Source organism: Lonchura striata, chromosome 3 (genome assembly GCF_050655825.1).
Source record: "Lonchura striata isolate lonStrDom1 chromosome 3, ASM5065582v1, whole genome shotgun sequence".
NCBI classification, from domain to species: Eukaryota; Metazoa; Chordata; class Aves; order Passeriformes; family Estrildidae; genus Lonchura; species Lonchura striata.
Window position 1 is genome coordinate 11,294,790 of NC_140705.1, and position 18,414 is coordinate 11,313,203.

Here is an 18,414-nt window from a genome sequence, read left to right on the forward strand (position 1 = left end):
AGTGAACAATTACAAAGGTGTGGCTGAAATAAAGACAGAAAATCCTGATACTTGGGCCAGTTCTGCCTGTGTGCATCTGAAACAGACTGCCCTGGGTGTGTGCAGGGCTGCTGCTCTCACGTGTCCCCAGGTCTCTGAGCAGAGCTGCTCTGGACCCTGGCAGGCTGCAGTGAACACGAGTCAGCCCCCAGTGATGCAGGACAGCTCCAGTGATAAAGGACAGCTGGAGAGCACCCAGGAGTCCAAGGAAAGCTTTGGTTCCTGTGTCTGCCAGTTAGGAGACCTCACAGGATTCTGTGCCCTGCCTTGAGCTCCCAAGAGCAAAACTAAAGTGTCCTCACACTGAAGGGGCTCCCACAGAGGCCATCAGCCCATGGGATAAAGCATCCAGTGCATGGAAAGGAGCTGAGAGAGCTGGGCTTGCTTAGCCTTGAGAAAGCTGAGGGGGAATCTTGTCATTTTTTGCAATTTCCTAAAGGGCAGGTGGAAGAAGATGAAACCAGGCTCCTCCTGGAGGTACACAGCAAAAGCACAGGAGTCACTGAATGCAATTTACAGCAATGGGAGAGTTATTAAAAAAAAAAAATTATATTTGAGGTAGTAGAACACCAGACCACAGGATTTGGAACCTCCATCCCTGTTAACACTCAAAGCTTGACTAGAAAGGACACCCAGCAATCTGATCTAACTTGTAACTTGTCCTTGGCTTCAGCATAGACATCGGTCAAGATGACCCCTGAAGATGCCTTTTAAAGCCAAATTCCTCTATGATTGTAAGTATCTAAAGAAACCAAAGTATTTTTTAAGTGTTCACCACTCCTTCCCCCTATATCTCCCCAACTCCTTGGGGATTTCCCCTGGCAGGAAGAATTCCTGATAGATTTGCAACTTTGCGGAATTTTCATGCTAATTTTTTTGTCCTCTGCGTTTTAGTTAAGAGTATTTTTAAAGTCTCACTGAAGATTAATGGCCACACACAGAGCCATTCTAAAAGGGGTGCTGAAGGTCCCAGAGCATGGCTAAAATCTTTGGAGAGGAAAAATTGAGCAGTTCTGTTTTAACTTTACCAGAAAACTCTTTTTGTTTTGGCAACACCTGATCCGGAGATAGGAACATTTAAAATACAGCTCAGGACAAGTAAAACCTGGTCCTTGATAACTAAAGATTATTTCAATGAACAAAATCGTAAATTCATGAAAAATATGTGTGTTTCTCCTTTTACTAGAAGTTCCCATTTTGATTGCTGGTTTTTAATTGTCTTGTATTGTATCATTGATAAGGCAAGAAGGATTCTAAAACTGTCCCCATGGCAGAGAAAGGATATAAGCTAGCATGGGTGATTACATCCCCTCAGGGAAAAAGCACTATGAGAGAAGAGAGGAAAACACCATAGGGAAAGGGAAAAAGCTACATTTCTATGGCATTCTTTGAGACTTGGCTTCATGTCCTGAAAAGGTTTTTGTGTGTAAACTCTGTATTGACCATTACATTAACAGGACAAATGTAAGTTTACAATGGGCTTCAACTCCAGCCTTTTTTAATTAAGCTGTCACTATTTACAGATATAGTCTAAGCATTATAGGTAAAGGGCAGCTCTTTATGAGAACATTTAAGAATGGCAATTTCATTTTCTCTGGAGTGTATTGTTGCCTCCAGCTGTCACTTGATTTATAAACTGGAAAGCATTATCTGGCTAAAGGAAATGGTCATGCATTTTGTTAGCAGAATTTTGTTATTATGCATTTGGAAATGCAGCATGAGAATTTGACTCATTCATATTGCAGCAATGAAAATGTATTTCTTGGTATTTTGGTTACATCTGAAATTCTGCAGCATATATGAGTTTTAGGGGAATTACAGTATATCACAGTAATTCCTGTCATAAACTAGGATCTTGTTGTATAATGGTAAAATCCATCCCAACCCTATGGAATTAGCAATCTAAGTATTTCTAGATGTTCTTTTTATCTTCTTCATTTATTCTGTAACTGTAGAAAGCACAATTCCTAGAAATGTCAAAGGAAATTACCTATGAAGGGAAAATATTATATCCCATGTGACCATTAGCAACAGAATTTGTACACTTAAGAAATTTTATTCAGCTCAGTTAGAGTAGATGTACTGAGGGCAGGGACAAAACTGGATATTTACATATCAAAGTTTTAAATAACAAACAAACAAAAACCCAAACAGAAAAAATCTATACAAAATAAACAAGAAAAACACACACACCAAAAATCCACCCCAGAACAACAAAATAAAACAAAAACAAACAAAACAAACAAAAAGCCTAAAGAAAGCATCTCACAACAGTTTATTTTCCTGGTCCAGTTTTCTGTCACCTCTTATCAGTGAGTGCATCTTTAGATGTGAAATCTTCAGGGCAGGGGCCTTGGCTCCATCTTTGCACGTTGCTCTTTGCAGAATGTGCACTAGGGAGCAAGTCGTATTTGTTATTTAAGTGCAATAACTCCTTCAAAGCCTATCTGGGATTGTAGTCTTACTGAGTTAGATACCACACAAAATATGAGTGAGAGTGTGCAGTTGAATTGCTGTCCTTAGGAAGAAGTGCCTGGGGGCAAGTACCGTGTGCTGTGTCCTGCAGCAGTGGGATGGCAGCGCTGGCAGCAGCTGCAGGACGCAGGAAACAGCTGCTCCCCACCTCTCACTGGCACTTGAGAAGAAAATGCATCACCATAAACGTGGATCCAAATGAGGCTGCAGTTTAATTGCTTTTATTGCAAGGCAGTGTTCACAAGACTAAAGAAATATAAGCTGAGAAGATTTTACTGAGAAGACAGTGAAAGAATAATAATACAATATAATAAGGGGTGGCTTCCTGTGACTGGAAACATTCTCAGCTGCTTCATACAGTGAGGCTCAGAAGCCTCTGCTCAGACTCCTGACACAACAGAGATACAGAAAAATATAAAACATAGCTACCAAAGGTGGAAGAGCAGAAAATTTAGTAAAATATCCAGTGTCTCATGCCTGTATCTACATATTGGTTACACTCCTACATGACTGACTGAATGACCTTGTCTTTCTGAGGAAGGGAGATATTTCTGTTTTCATCTGTTTTATACCAGGGATATGACATGAAGTTTATGTCTCACCCCTCAATGGATCATTACAAGCACAAGGTACAAGATGTTCTCTGGAAATGATGGGTTTATTAGGTCTGTAAGCTGTGTGTGAGGGAATTCTTGGTATTTTGGATGATCTTAATTTCTTTTGTGTCTGCAGAAGTAAAACCAAAGTTGTAATACTTTACCAAATAGTGTCATACAGTTTGTAACTGGCAAAGTTCTCTAGAGATAGAAAAGTTGCTTCTAATCTTCTGGCACACAGTTTAGTATTTCATCCTTCTGTTTCAAACAGTGCTTACTTTTTGCTTACTGAATGATCTCTCACTGCATGCAGACATGTGAAGGAAAAAATGTCACATGTTCCAAAGATCAGAAAAGACAAATGCTTTTTACTTCTAAAGCTTGTATTTCTAGAACTGCTCTGCGAGGGGAAAAAAAATTTATTCTGCAAACTGAATCAAAAACAAACTGAATGCTTTAAATGATACCTTTCTCAAAGGAGAGGATTCTAAAATAAGGATTTAAATATAAGCTGACCTTCAAATAATTTACAGGATCATGACCTACAGAAAGAAAACCAGTTATCTATCTAGTCAGCAATAAATAATTTCTCACTGAATCACTTTTATAAAAATCTGAGAATGAAATGGAGTGTTAAATTCTCCATAGGCCTCAGCAATACTACTGCAAGTAGTCTAATTTTTTTTAACTTTATGCCTTTGTATCAGGTATTAAATTCATAATTGACCTGAGCTGAATTTTTTTTTCATGGCTGGAGACTCTTAGGAGGAAACACTGTATGTACTTGCCCTGTTCCTACTCTTCCTTAGTCATCAACATGTGACTGCTGTCCAAAACTAGATCTTGCAACAGAGACACACTTCATGTGTGGACATCTGGGCAGCTGTTCAGACATCTAGCAGGGCTGTCCAGGGTGCACTCATTAACATAATGAATAGCACAGGGAATTCAATTAGGTTTATTAAAATGTCAGGTTAAGAGTTGATGATCTCCCTGCTTAGGTTTTTCTGAATTACTATATTATTATATTTATCTTACTGAGCTATTACATTATACCTTATCATAAGCACCATCAGTTTGAGCAATGATTTTGAATTATACCTTGCCATATATTCTTATTTCTTCTCTCTAATTTTCTCTTCCAACTGCTTGATGTCTTTCTTCTGCATACTTTCTTGCCTTTTTATCATGACCATCATAAAATAAAATTCCAATCATAAGCTCAAATGCTTCTCAGGGTAGATTAGATTCAAGCAATGTGCATAAAGGATAATGCAACATTGTTCTGATGATAGAAAATACTGAGATATGTGTGTGAATAATCCTTCTGTGATTAATTTAAGTGGAAAAAAAATGCTTAATATGACTGGTGTCCTTTTTGTCACATAATGACACCTGCTTAACATTTTCATGGCAATTTTTTCTAGGTGACTTTGCCCAGCAAAACTCTCCAATTTAATGAGGCTGAAAACAATCCAGTCAGTGCTGAGAGGGCCCCTATTATAAATTGTATTAAATGCTGAAAAGAAATTTAATAAAATGGGTTGAAGTGGCTGAGGGTTCTGCACTTTGGGGTTGTGCAAGGAAACCTCCAGCCCTTGTGTCGCTGTCTCTGCCCTGAGGATGAGCAGCCATCCCCAGCTCGCCTTGCAGATGCTCTAACAAGAAATGTGACAGCTTACACTGAAGTGAGCCTTGTTTAAACTATGTCAGAGCAAGCCCCACAAGGAGTGTAAACTGTTTGACTAAAGAATGCCTTATTTCAAATGCTTTCTGTCATTTCAGAATTTTCTATACAAACACTGAAAATCACTTATTTGGCTTTTAATTAAAAGCATGAGAAGATGGAGTTTATTTCTTTACAATGGGAGAACTTCACATTTTTAATAGAAATTTTATCTATTCTTATGTAAAACATGCATCCAGTCTTTGACAATTCATTTGTTTGAGAATTTATTAGTCAAATTGCTTATGTAGCATCTGAACAGAGTTCTCAATGGGGAAAAATATTTTTAGTGTTTGTAGTGGTTTAGGACCAGCACTCCAAACCAGGAGCTGCTCCTGTCTCCCCCTCAGGTGAGACAAAAGGCAGAGATCACAGACTCAGATAAGAAGTTCTCTGGAAACAGCAATGAGATAAAAAGCAAACAGTAATAGCAACAATATTCATAACAAAAGCGTACAAAAATAGAGTGATTTACATACAAAAAATGCTTACTGACCAACACAAAGCAGTGTGACCCCAAGAAAATGAACATAAATGGTGAATGGAGCCCCCACACCCATGTTTTTCCCAGACCAAACAACACACTCACCTCCTTTCCTGAAGGAGAATCCCATATTTCTTCCCCCCAAAATGATGAGAGTGTTATGGAATAGCAATCTGGAGAGACCCACACAGCCCCAGGCTCTGCCCCCTCATGGCTACTGTGAAAAAAATAATTCTGTCCTCGCTAAAAATCAGGACAGAATTTCACTAATCTATATAATCAAACAGAAAGATCAGACCTTCAGATTCACGACTAATCCACATGATTTTTGTGTTAAGACATTTTCTTAAAGATAAAAGAGTAAAAGAACTCACGTTTTCTGGTTTTGAGGCAATACATATTGGTGTCAAGTTAGCAGAAGAGAAACCCCAAATAGTTTTTTATCTGTATGAAGTAACTACAGTGTAGACAGTATTGTCTATTATTAGCATTTAGTATGATGAAACTGCAACTTCAAGTGAAGGTTTATCTGTAGAGGATTAAAATAATTTGTTTTCTTGCTCACCATAAATTAAATGCTTTCAGTCAACAGTAAGAGGTCTTGATTAGTAGCAGCAGCTTAAGTGGAAATAGATTAATAAATCTTCATTTCTCTTCATATGGATGCTCTCCAAAACATTCACAGGGCAATAACTTTTACAGCTGCTCTGAGATTAAGTGAGAAATAACACTGAAAGTAATCCACAGAGCGTTATCAATTTCATATCTATTTCTTCCATTTTCCCCTTTTTAAAGAGTTTCTCTTGGAAAGCAGAAGGAAAGAAAAATAAAGAAAATATTTATTCTTTTCCTGAGCAAGAGGTGTTTTAGTCTTAGAAACTTTACTCATCAAAGAAAACTTTGATGTTCGTCTAATACTAACATCCATAAAACATGTATAGCTTAAGAAATATTCTCATAGAAAAGTTAATCAGAAGAATGCCCTTTATATATTTCAGGTGCTAAGAAGTTATATTATGGATAACCAACACTGGACATTAAACTCAAGGAAAGTATTTTGCCTTTAATGAGAGTTGAGTCTCATAAGAATTTTTGCAATAAGATTATTTGAATGGGTAAAAAGTGATTTTTAGGTCATATTAAAATATTCCTTGAGGGTGAAGCCTTAAGAAAAAAAAATTTAAAAAATCCTAACACAACTATCCATAATCTCAGAATTCAGCAGAATATACGAGTAAACATTACAAAAATAAATGTAAAAATATTTTTCTCTGTAGTTACTCCCACAGCTCTTGTTTCAATTTACTTCCTAGAATTCAGAGACCTCTTCTTTTTTATTTTTGGGTCAATCCTTAAAACATCTTTTTTGTCACCCTCCCCTGATGCCTGTTCTTTGGATGATTCTGGCAATCTGTAGAGACAGTTTCCCAAGTAGACTATTAGGCAATGAGTGGACAGATTGGTCAATAAAAAGATATGAAAATGTTTTTGGGACCTTCTTTTATTATTCTCAGGAATGCAAACATCTAAATTTACATTATTTCATTATCCACATTACAGTGAATTTGGAAGGTCTGTGACCTCACGATTTATTCCAGAAGAATGTGTGCAAATATTTATACATATATATATAGGTGTATATATATATATGTGTGTGTGTGTGTGTGTGTGTGTGTATACACACACACACACACATATATATACATATACATATATATATGTATATGTATATATGTCAACCAAAAAAATGTGATGAAGTTATAAAAAAGCACACTATCTGCATTTATATTTCCAAATAAATTGAAGTTTTGCTCCAAGGATTATTAAAAAGCCATTAAGAATAAATCCATTCTTACAACAAATTTGTAAGAAAGCATCTTTCCAATTCTTCGAAGCATCATTTTCTTTCTTTGCAGTAAAATGGAGAAGTTTTTACGGGTGAGCCAAGTAAAGATGTGTGAACCACACACTTATTTGTCATGCAGGTTGCACAGTTCAGGTCAGTTCCATCTCTCGGCACCTCAAAGCTCAGACTGGACCTGTGCCTCCTGTGCCATGTGTGGGACGTTTCCCTGGGCTGGCTGCCAGCACGGGGCAGCCCCTGCTCACTGCAGGGAAGAAATTCTCCATTCCCAGCTGTGAGGTGAGGTTCCTTCCCAAATGATCAATCTGATTTCATAACACAAAGTTTGGCCTTCTACTGGATTACAGATGGGAAGGAAAAATCCCAGTGAAACTACATAAACTACTGCCAGCTCAAAAACCAATGAAGTTTGGTCAATCAACCAAAACTCACAAAAACTCTGTTGCTTGAACATTTTCTAGTTGCTGTTTTTTTGAGATAATCCTGGACTGAGAGATTTAGGACATGGAGTGAAAAGCAGTAGGACAAAATGGGGCATTTGTAAGATATGTAGGACACCTTTTAGATATATGATTCAAATCATAATTTGATTATATATAATTATGTATTATTCTAGTCAAAATTATAGCTCTTAGATCTATAGCTCTTCAGGTAATAACTCCAGGTTTCTTTACCTCTCACAGCTCTTTTTGGGATATAGTTATGGGAGCTGAATAGAACATAGTTATTTTGGAAGTGAATGGTACCTTTCTTCTCAGGAAACTCTGGAAATTATAGTGGTTTTCAAATGGAATCAATCATGTCTTAAAAACTTTTTGTTTATGTTAATTTCCCCCTTCCAAAGTATGTCAAAAAATACCTCTTTTCACTGTAAGCAAATATTTCTCTAGAAAATATTTACACAAAACCTGAATATAGATGCAAGCTTGGAGGTAGTTAATATGAAAATAATATCCAAATTAAATTTACAGGATGTAGTAATTTACAGACTGACTTGCTCTGATGCTAAGAGTGTAATTTAAAAGTATCCATGGTCTCTGTAGATGAGAAATCTCCATTCTGTGCAAGTAGTGTGTGCAGATGGTTCTCTGAGTATAAATTAAATACTTCAGGCTGAGCAGTGAAATTAGTCAAGGACAACTACCTGGAAAGGAAGGAAGGAAAATGCACATATGACCATGTCCTCTGGTTTTGGCATGTGGGTTTTCTGATGTGTTACTCTTAGGATTTTGGACAGCAGCTTTTGACTGTCAGATTCTCTTCAAGCAAGGTGATGAACAGGGGGCTCTTTAATCTACAGAATATACATTATATGGAACTTCTTGAAGCATACTTATTGTATAGTCACCAGATCTCATGGGTTTGTATTTAATCTAGCTAAAGTACAAAAGTAAATTATGTTTTTTATACCAGTTTCTCCAGCTCTAAGAACTGTGAACTGTATTAGGACAATTACATCTTCTTTTAGCCAATAAAATGTGACTTAACATGTATTCTTCAATATCAAATGCAAAATAACATCTGTGCCAAAGCGAAAATAAAAATAAAAATTTCCTGGAGTGAGGAAGGGCTTTGAGAAGCAATCCAGAACAGTATAAATAAACCACTGCTAACTACAAGCCATATATCAAAGAGGACACTGGATATTTAGCAGTAAATTGAAGCTTTTAGTCAAATCACTGCTGTGGAGGCATAAAGGTGCTGCCTGATTTTTAAAGATAATTTTATTTTGACAAGCTAAGTCATTGATAAGCTTTTTGATTGTGTATGTGTGCATGAAAAGATGAGGAATTTGTGTTCTACTGAAAAATATGGCTTGTTATTCAACTTGAATAAGCAAATCTACCTGATACACATTTTGCGGAGTGTAGTCCTGCAAGTAGTTTGTGTATTCAATGGTTCCATATTTACCTATGAACATCTGCCTAAAAATGTTGTAAATGAGATCTGAGGTTTGTAAGATTTCACCTTTTACCATGTGATTTGTTCTGTTTCTACTATTATATACAACCTCCCTTAGAATACTGCCTTAAAAACACATCTATTTTTGTTCTTTATTTCACACATTTTAAAACTGGTAGGAGAGCAGAGCATCAATACCTAAATCACAACTGCAGAGAGTCACACAGTCTATGATGTTTCTGGTTGTGTTAATAATATTCTTTAAAAGCCTGTCATGGCTCTGGTTGTCATACATCTCTGAGGATTACTCTAAAAAAATTCATTTTTTAAATAGAATAACATTTCATTGTGAAGAAATTCTTGGGATTATCTTATTTCCTTGACAAATTATGGAATTTCATTAATGGCATTTTTCTACTAGCCAGTTTGAATCACTGTCAAATAAAACTGTGTAATAAGAGAGAGAAAGATAAGAAATATCCTGAAACAGAGCTAGACAAATGGAGGACTAGATGTGGTTTTTCAATTTCTGCTTTGTTTGCAACACATTCAGTGATACATCCAGTTGCTCTTTGATGGTTAGACACCATTATAGGAAGTATCTTAGATTACAGAGAAAACATTGTTTATGGTAAATTTAATCCATTAATTCATGTTGACATATAGATAAAACACACTAATCTTATAGAAAATTTGGTTAAAATCTCACTAACATGCCAGGAATCATTTATAAATTCAGCTGTTCAGAAATTATTTTCCTACATGGAAGAGCTACTAAAGCCCAAACAAAAAACCCAAACAAAAGCAAACAAAAACCCAAAACCAAAAAAAAAAACACAAAAAAACCCACAAAAAATCTCCCACTAGAACAAGAAAACAAAACCAACTAAAAAAATAATCCCCAAGCCATTTATAAATACATTCTGAAAGAGTTGTAGCTTTTTGCCAGAGTGGAATATTGCACTCAAGTTAATTACTTTTATTTTTATTTTTTTTTGTTGAAAAATAAAATAGTACAGACTTTTCAACTCATTTTTATTTTTTTCCATATTCTTTATCCAGGAGAGGGGAAAGATGAAAACTACAGTTCAATTGTTTTGAAGAGGATGTGCTTTTAAGAATTCTGAGCATATTTTAAAATGTAATAGGGAATTCTTATTTTCCAGTTAGCTATTGACATGCTGTGAAAGTTATGTACCCACCGGGAAAAGTAATTTTAGAGGACTTTAGTTTTCACATGCAGAATTTCATAGTACCCTTTCTCTTGTACACTTTTCAAGGCAACCCAGTATGTGGTACTGGAATATTCATGGACTATATAATTGGTGGATAAATTATAACCCCCAGTATGCACTCATGAGCTATTTTGGGTTAGAAGGATTGAAAAAAAAGATACCTCACATCCCAGTAGCTCTTCCCATGTCTACAGATTTGTGTTGTAGATGCTGGGGAAATGGTGATGACAGAATCTGCTCCCTGGAAAAAGCTGAGGCTGGGCAGCCATCAGAACCCTGACTGACACGCAGGAATTTTCAGGTATGGCACACCTGTTTCTCAAGAAGACTTTCCTATTCAAGGCTAATAAATCTATGAATTTGCAAATACCTATTTTTTAATATTACTCTTGACACAATGATCACAGTCTGGTTTGAGTCTGCAAGGTATTTTTAGACTTTCAAGCTAATAATTGATAAATTCTTTAAAGACAGAGAGAAACATTGCCTATATAGATTAAGTTGGGTCAATATATATAAAATGCTATATTCAATTGAATTGTGGAGATTATTAACCTCAGAATGGATTATTCCTTATCTCAGAGAGAACCTAAAAATATTTTTTCTTATTTAAATATTTTGCAGTTCCTATGTTTAGGTTATAGAATAATTTGCAATAAAAGATTCAATAGAGTTAGAATTTTAATTCTATGCAAGTAATTGTATAGGTAAACAAATAACATTGTTTCAATAGTTGCAGTCAATACCATGATCTTGATGAACTCTCAGGAGGGGCTTCTTTGTCATCATGTTTGTTGTTAAGTATTAGACAAAATCAGTTTGCCAAAACTCATCCCATGGTTTTGGGAGATAATACTAGAAGCTATAGTTGTCAGTCTTTGTGCCTTCTGCTTTCTAGGGCTTCAATTAAGCAAGTTCATTAAAAATTTGATTCAGCCTTGTTCTAAAAGTCTCACTTTTGCCACTGTAAGAGAGCTATCTGTTGGATTTCCCCTCAGCCTTTTGGGCTGTCTCCTCAATATCCTAATCCTAATTGATAGAGCAATTCAAAGACAAAACCTGAGAATCCAAGCATGCTCAGAAACTCGATGGGAAGCTGAAATAAAACTTGGGAAAAAGCTTCATATATCTGAAGTATTTGTTCTTATCACTTGGCTAGGGACATACATATTCTTTCTTCAGAAGAAATAAAAGGATCAAAAAGTCTGTGGTGGAAGAATGAAAAATAGGCATAAATCAAACCAAGACAGGTTCTGACAGTAAATGAGGAATAACTTTTTTCCCTGTGAGGCCAGATAGGCAGTGGATCAGGCTGCCCAGAGAATGTACAGTCTCCATCCTTGGAGCTTTCCAAGATCTCACTGAACACAGCCCTGAGTAACCTGGTGAATTCAGTTGTTTTCCTTGCTTTAAGCAGGATATTGATCTAAAGATCTCTGGATGTTCCAGTATGTTTTGTATGGTTTGTATGATTCAGAAATTTTATCAATCACCCTGCTTTTCTAGAATTCTTTATTTAGCAACAAACTAAACCACATTATGCCATTCTCACGTGAAAATCCAAAAAGAAGTCCACATCTGTCTAAAGTGACATTTTACCTCAATGCACTGGTGAGACCCCAGCTAACACCAGCACAGCTGGTAACAGGAGAGACAGTGGGACCTCCAGAGAGCTTGTTCTAAACCCACCTTGTGCTGGAGGTAGAACATAACCTTTAATTATCTGAGCTTGCAGCTGGCACATCCTGTGCAAAAGTCATCAATGCGAGGAAGGGCGGTATTGGATGCAAGCAGCACTTCCACTCTCCACTTCTTTAGCACGGATTGCACAAGTGTATGTTTGAAGAAAGAAGGTTGGCGGTGCTGCTGTACACACTCCTTCCATGCTGGATGAGACAGCATGGTCAAGAACCCATAAGGATATTCAGAAAGTTTTTATAAGTGGTTACCCACCAAATTCTGGGAAAGTGGAAGTTTTGCTGATTGCCAGGGATAGGCAGACCTCACATTTTCAGGATGTTAAGAAAACAAAGTATTTAATTTATAAAAGAAAATTGAAGTAACAGTGGCATAATACTCACTTTGCAAGCTTCCAGTTGCAAAGAATGTATCTTACTAATTTTCTTTCATAACACATTACTTTATATTTTATGGCACATAAATGTCACCAGCTGTGCATTTGCTTTTTTTTTTAATAATACGATCATTATTTATAATTGATGACAGAATTGAAATTATCTTGTTTTAATATGGAACTAGGTGAAAGATGTTTGAAATATTAGTCTATCCAAATAATATATAATGCTATTCTTGACAATCTTGAAAAATAGAACGCAAGAAATAATGTGTAATATTTGCAGCATAAAATGAGTATTTTAAAGTGCGTTAACTTCTCAAACAAAAGTATCAAGGTACATTTTTAGTGTGTATGTGTTCAGGTGCATGCAACATGTCTTAATGATAAATTATTGCAATGACATTATTGCAAATCTTGGTTATTAATATGCTTAAAAGATTTAAAGAGGTGTAATTGCTCATACTTAATGAACAGTCAGATTTTAAAAAGAAGTTACTTCTAATGGGCTCTATTTTAAAAATTGCCAGATGTCACCATCATGATTAAATTCATCTTCCTAAGTTAGACTAAGCCAGCAATAGCAAGAAAATAATTTATCAAGGCCCCCAGCCAAAGCTTTCATAGCCCTGACAAGACCATTAAAATCCAGTAAATATACACCAATAGAAACTCCTAAAATATATATAATTAATAAACAAGATAGAGAATATCTTGGACAAAAAAATGCACATTTTTAAAAGAGGTTCCTTCTATAGGCATAGTCATCTCCCATCTACATTATACAATTGCTACTCTGGCAGTAGTGATGTGGTATCTTCAAGAAATACCGAAGGGGAGAGCTCAAGCTTGTCCTATGTTCTAAAAATGTTCAAAACAATCATCCAGCTCTCCAATTAGTTGAAAATAGCCTAGGCCAGATTCCTCTGTTCCATTTGCTCCAAGCCTCACCCAAGACAACAGAACAGTGAGACTTGCAACTAAACTGCAATATTGACATCTAGTAGTGGAAATGTAAGCACATTGCATTGTTCTCACTCTGTTCTGGTTCTTTCAGGTCTTCTCTCAAACTGTCTATCCTGGTGATCATTTCTTTCACCTGGACTTTTCCATATACTCCAAAACTACTCTGTGGGGTTTTTTCCTTCTTGTGTTTAATGTGGTTTAACCCCAGCTGTCAACTCAGCCTCCTGAAGCTGCTTGTTTAATTCCCCATGGAGGGATGGGGGAGAGAGTTGTGAGGGCAAAAGTGAGAAAACTCATTTGTTGAGATACAAACAATTTAACAGGTAAAGCAAAAGCTGCGCTTGCAAGCAAAGCAAAACAAGGAATTCATTCACCATTTCACATGGTGAATGGCCAGGTGTTCAGCCATCCCCAGGAAAAGAAGGCTCCATCATGTGTGACAGTGGCTTGGGAAGACAAACACCATCTCTCCAAACATCCCATCCTTGCATCCCCTTCTCCCCCAGCTCTACATGCTGAGCATGACACTACAGGGTCTAGGATATCCCTTGGTCAGTTGGGGTCAGCTGTCCCAGAGGTATCCCAGCCCAAATTTCTTGTGCACCCCTAATCTCCTCGCTGGTAGGATCAGGAGCAGAAAAGGCTTTAACTGCGAGTGCTGCTCACTGATAATGAATTCATCTCTGTGTTATCAACTCGGTTTTCAGCACAAATCACAAAAAAATAAAAGCCTCATACTAGCTAGTAGGGAGAAAATTAACTATCCCAGCCAAATCAGCACATCTCAACATGGAGCTTGAGGAAATAGAGGAATTTCAGAAATTCATACGCACTCAAGAGAGGCCTAAAGTGACCAGGATTGCATAAATTGTTGTGTTCAGTGTGAATATCAGTTTTAAGATCCTGGTGTGATTTTCCTGTTGATACTCTTGTTACCAAGAAAATTACCACATTTTTGATTCTCCTAATCCTTCCTACTTTTATTCTACACCATCATAGAATTCTATTTAGCTTTCTTAGCTTCCTTAGCTTTAGTTCTCTTTAGCTTTAGCAATATTTATTTCCTACACTGGGATAACCAGTTCCTATCAGAAAAGTCAGTATTTTGCCCATTAGGAGAACAGCAGATGGCACTACAGCCACTTTTCTGAAGGCATGAGATCCTATCAAACGACCAGTCTAGAAGGCAACAATCTCATTTCCTTATTATTTTACAAATGCTAATCATTCATTGAAGATTCCTCTAAGTAATGCTCCAGGTCTCAGCCCTGGTTTCAGAAGATGGAGTCCCAGTAATGCTGAGCTATTCCTTGAAGTGAACAAAACTGTGAAAAAATGCATACAGATATAAACTACTAAAGGCCTTTAAGGTCAGTTATACATACATGGATTTAACCAGAAAATCGGCTCTTTAAAAACATGACTTTTTTATGCTGTTAAACAACCTGAAATGGTTTTGTGTGTATGTGTAGGTGGCACCCAATGGAGTCTATTAGTTTTTCATATATTTGTGTCTTTTTGGAAGACTTTGAGTGGAGAACATACCAAAAAAAAAGTGCTTTAATAACTTTTTCCTTGCACAATAAACAATAACTTGTTGATCACATCCTTATTCAGTATTAAACTTTATCAGACAAAATCCACCAAAACTAAATTTTTCCTTTCATATTTATCTGAATAAACATAATCACAAACTCTTTGGTATTTCTGTTAAGAGTATCAAGGAAAGCATTTCTATTTTTTAATATGGACATTTAGTGACAAGCATCAGATGAAGTGAGACAGAATATTGCCAGAAGGAGACACAGTCCTGCACAGAGGATGGTGAGGATCTGGAGCTGTTTTCCCAGTGGGGCTATGGATGCCCCATCCCTGGAAATGGCCATGTTATATGGGCTCTGGGTAACTTCATTTGGCAAAAGCCATTTTGCACCACCATGCCTCTTGAAAATATCCAGAGAGGGCATTTTTCCACTTTGAACTCATGGTCTGTATATTATTCTTTTCATGGGGAAGATTTTTTAAAAAACTGCCAGGAAAACAATTATTCCTAGCAGTAGAGACTGATGCCATAATTTAGTAAGACACGTGAAAAGAAGAGAAGAGGATGAGACCTAGTATGATGAGGGGGAGATATATGGTAACAAGGACAAATGTTCATCAACTTATCAGTATCTAAAACTAGATTAATTGTTCATCTTTGCTGCTTGCAGGCTTAGGATTCTTTCTAGAATTGAGCATAAAAAGACGTGCAATGTAATTGAATTGAGAAACAAGAGTGCTGAATCAGCAAACAAAACATCCACTGATGCTTTTTTATGACCTTACACATCAAAAGGGACCCATAACTGCATAACATGTCTGTATCACTCTTGCCTGACTACATGAGCTGTGTTTGACTTGTTCAGGTGCTGGTGCATGGCTTGCACTTCGCTCGGGATGCCGCTGATGCTGGTGCTGCTGCCCTGCCCGGCACACTGAGCCCGCAGCGGCGGCAGTGGGGAAAAGCCCGGCAGCTGAAGCCTGACCTGCAGCGTCAGGGTTTTCTGGGATGGCAGGACTGGGCTCACTGCCTCCAGGAACCTGAGCCAGAAAAATCTACTTTTGCAGTAATCAAGGGTGACTAAGATGCTGCAGCTCTAAGGGAAGATGCCTTTACTTTTTGCTGGATGTTGGAACTCAAAATGTCTCTCAGACATTTTTAGAGGTTCCAGGCCTTGGTCAAAAGCATTTTAGATTCTGGCAGGCAGCTGAAAAACAGCTGTGATTTTGAGTTTGAGCCATGGAATGAGTTACCAACTTTGAAGGCGGAACAAGCAATCACAAAGGGTTAGATAGTATAGTAGAAGGAGTTACAAAGTAGAGGAGAAATTTTTTTAGTATTGTACAGGAGGGTTTTAGCACCTGTACAGGGGGGTTTTTACTCTGTACATGGGGGTCAGAGGTTCTAAGATGGAGGAAAGTGGGCTGATCCTGTTCTTCCTCCTTCTTCCTTGCCTCCATGTTCTTGGTGATGTTGGCACTCACAGATTGGTTTAGAGTAGAAAAGCACTTTGTAATATAGGTAGTAGGTATTGGGGGAAAACTATAAACATGTAATACGTAATATATCATATAAAAGATAGCAGCAGCCCTGGGCAGGGGGAGAGAAGAAGAAGACAGCAGACAGAGAGGATGTCAGGGTGTGTGTGTGCCTCTGCCCAGGCCACTGACCAAGCAGCAGCAGCCCGAGAAGACAATCTTTTAGATAACTAACAATAAACTGCCTTGAGACTGAACTGCAAGAGCCTGCAGAGTTTTTCTTTAGAAGCACGGGTTGGAGGAGAGACTTTACCACCACACGAGACCCCTGACCAAGCCTGGGGTTCTCACAGCTGGGTTTATTCACCACTCAGTGAAACTTCTGAGAATTTGATTCTTGTAAAACTCTAATTGTCTTTTTTTGGGAAACAAGAGCTAATTTGCAACTCAAATCACAACAGAAATATAGTGGTCATTTTTGTGGATTCTAGTTTTAAATAGCTTTAGCTGATCAAGTCAGTTTTCCAGAACTGCTGGAAACATGCATACAATTAGAACATGCTGACAGTATGAACAAAGCTGGTTCATTCACCTCGTCCCAGCTTCTCAGGGAAGCAGGGTGCAATAATCTGGAACCCAGCTGCATTTATCCAGCTGTGAGCGCTGCTTGGGTGTGACAGCTTTCAGTGTATGGAACGCTGACCAAAACTGTTCCCTGGCTGTTCCTGAGAACTTGTGAACAGACTCATGCTGACCTCCCAGTCAGCTCTAAACTGTATCAGGCTGAGAACCACATGATTTTGGCTAAAAACTGAAAGTCACAAATGTTTAACATAAAGAAATTTGAGCAATGTGTAACAGACAAATTAGTCCAAACTTTGGACTTTAAAGAAAAATTAGTCTTACTGACCATCCTTCAATTAACTTTTGTTATTTTAATATCAGTTTTAAGAGCTCTCATCATATTAAAAAAAAAAATTCTAATGGGCATAGGCATGTTTTCAAGGAAAAAGTCTCAAACAAGGGTCTCTCAAATTTTGATTCAATTACTCTTGGATATCAAGTACTTTGAGATGAGGGACAGAAGTCTTTCCAGTCATCTAATTCAGCTTAAACTTTCCTTGTGTATCATACAGAATGCCCTTTTGATCAAATTAAAAACTCTATATTTGTTTAATATGCAGAAAAAATTACATTTCTACTGAAAAATGGCATATACCTGCAGTTTTTATGTGTCAGCAAGCTGACATGGGACAAACTTGATTCATAAGTGCATGTACATGTACAAGCACATGCATATACAAGGAAATATTTATAAATACATCACACTTATTTCCGTTGTTTTCATGTTTTTACTGTGGGAAGGTACACATTAATATAGAATGAAGAGGACAATATGGGTCTACATGCAGTTTTGCACTTAGACATAGAGACAGTTCTGTAATCTTCACTTTATTTGTTTCAAGGAATAACTGTGAACACAGACATTTCAAACAAAATTGCATGGCCAAGTATTCCTTTTTATATGTGCAAAAATATAAATGTAGTTAAAAAAAACATGAAAACATGTCTTGAAAATGTCATGTTTACAACTCTTAGAGTGCGATTATTTGGACTTGAACACCAATAAAAAAGACCTTGCCTAAACTTCTCAGAGGTTTTTCTGGATTTGTTTTTGGTTTTTTTTTGGGGGGTTTTTTTTGTTGTTTGTTTTTTTTTTCCTCCATTTAAAAAGCTTTTACACATACAGTTCATTGCTTTGTTGATGAGTCTGGGTGTGGGAGGAGAAAATTATTAAAGTGTCAGTTTTCTGACTTTAATTTTCCAAATGCATGTGGTTAAGTCCCTTGAGTGAAATAAACACATTGAAGGAGGAAATAGATAAAATCTTCAACCTTTTTCTCCATTAATTCTGCACACTCTCAAACTCCAACAGCTTTATATTTCTCAAGCAAAACTTAGACCAGATGAACTACAATTTTTCTAAGCGTGCTGAGTGATAGCGATGATTTATTTGCAATAGAAGTTATTG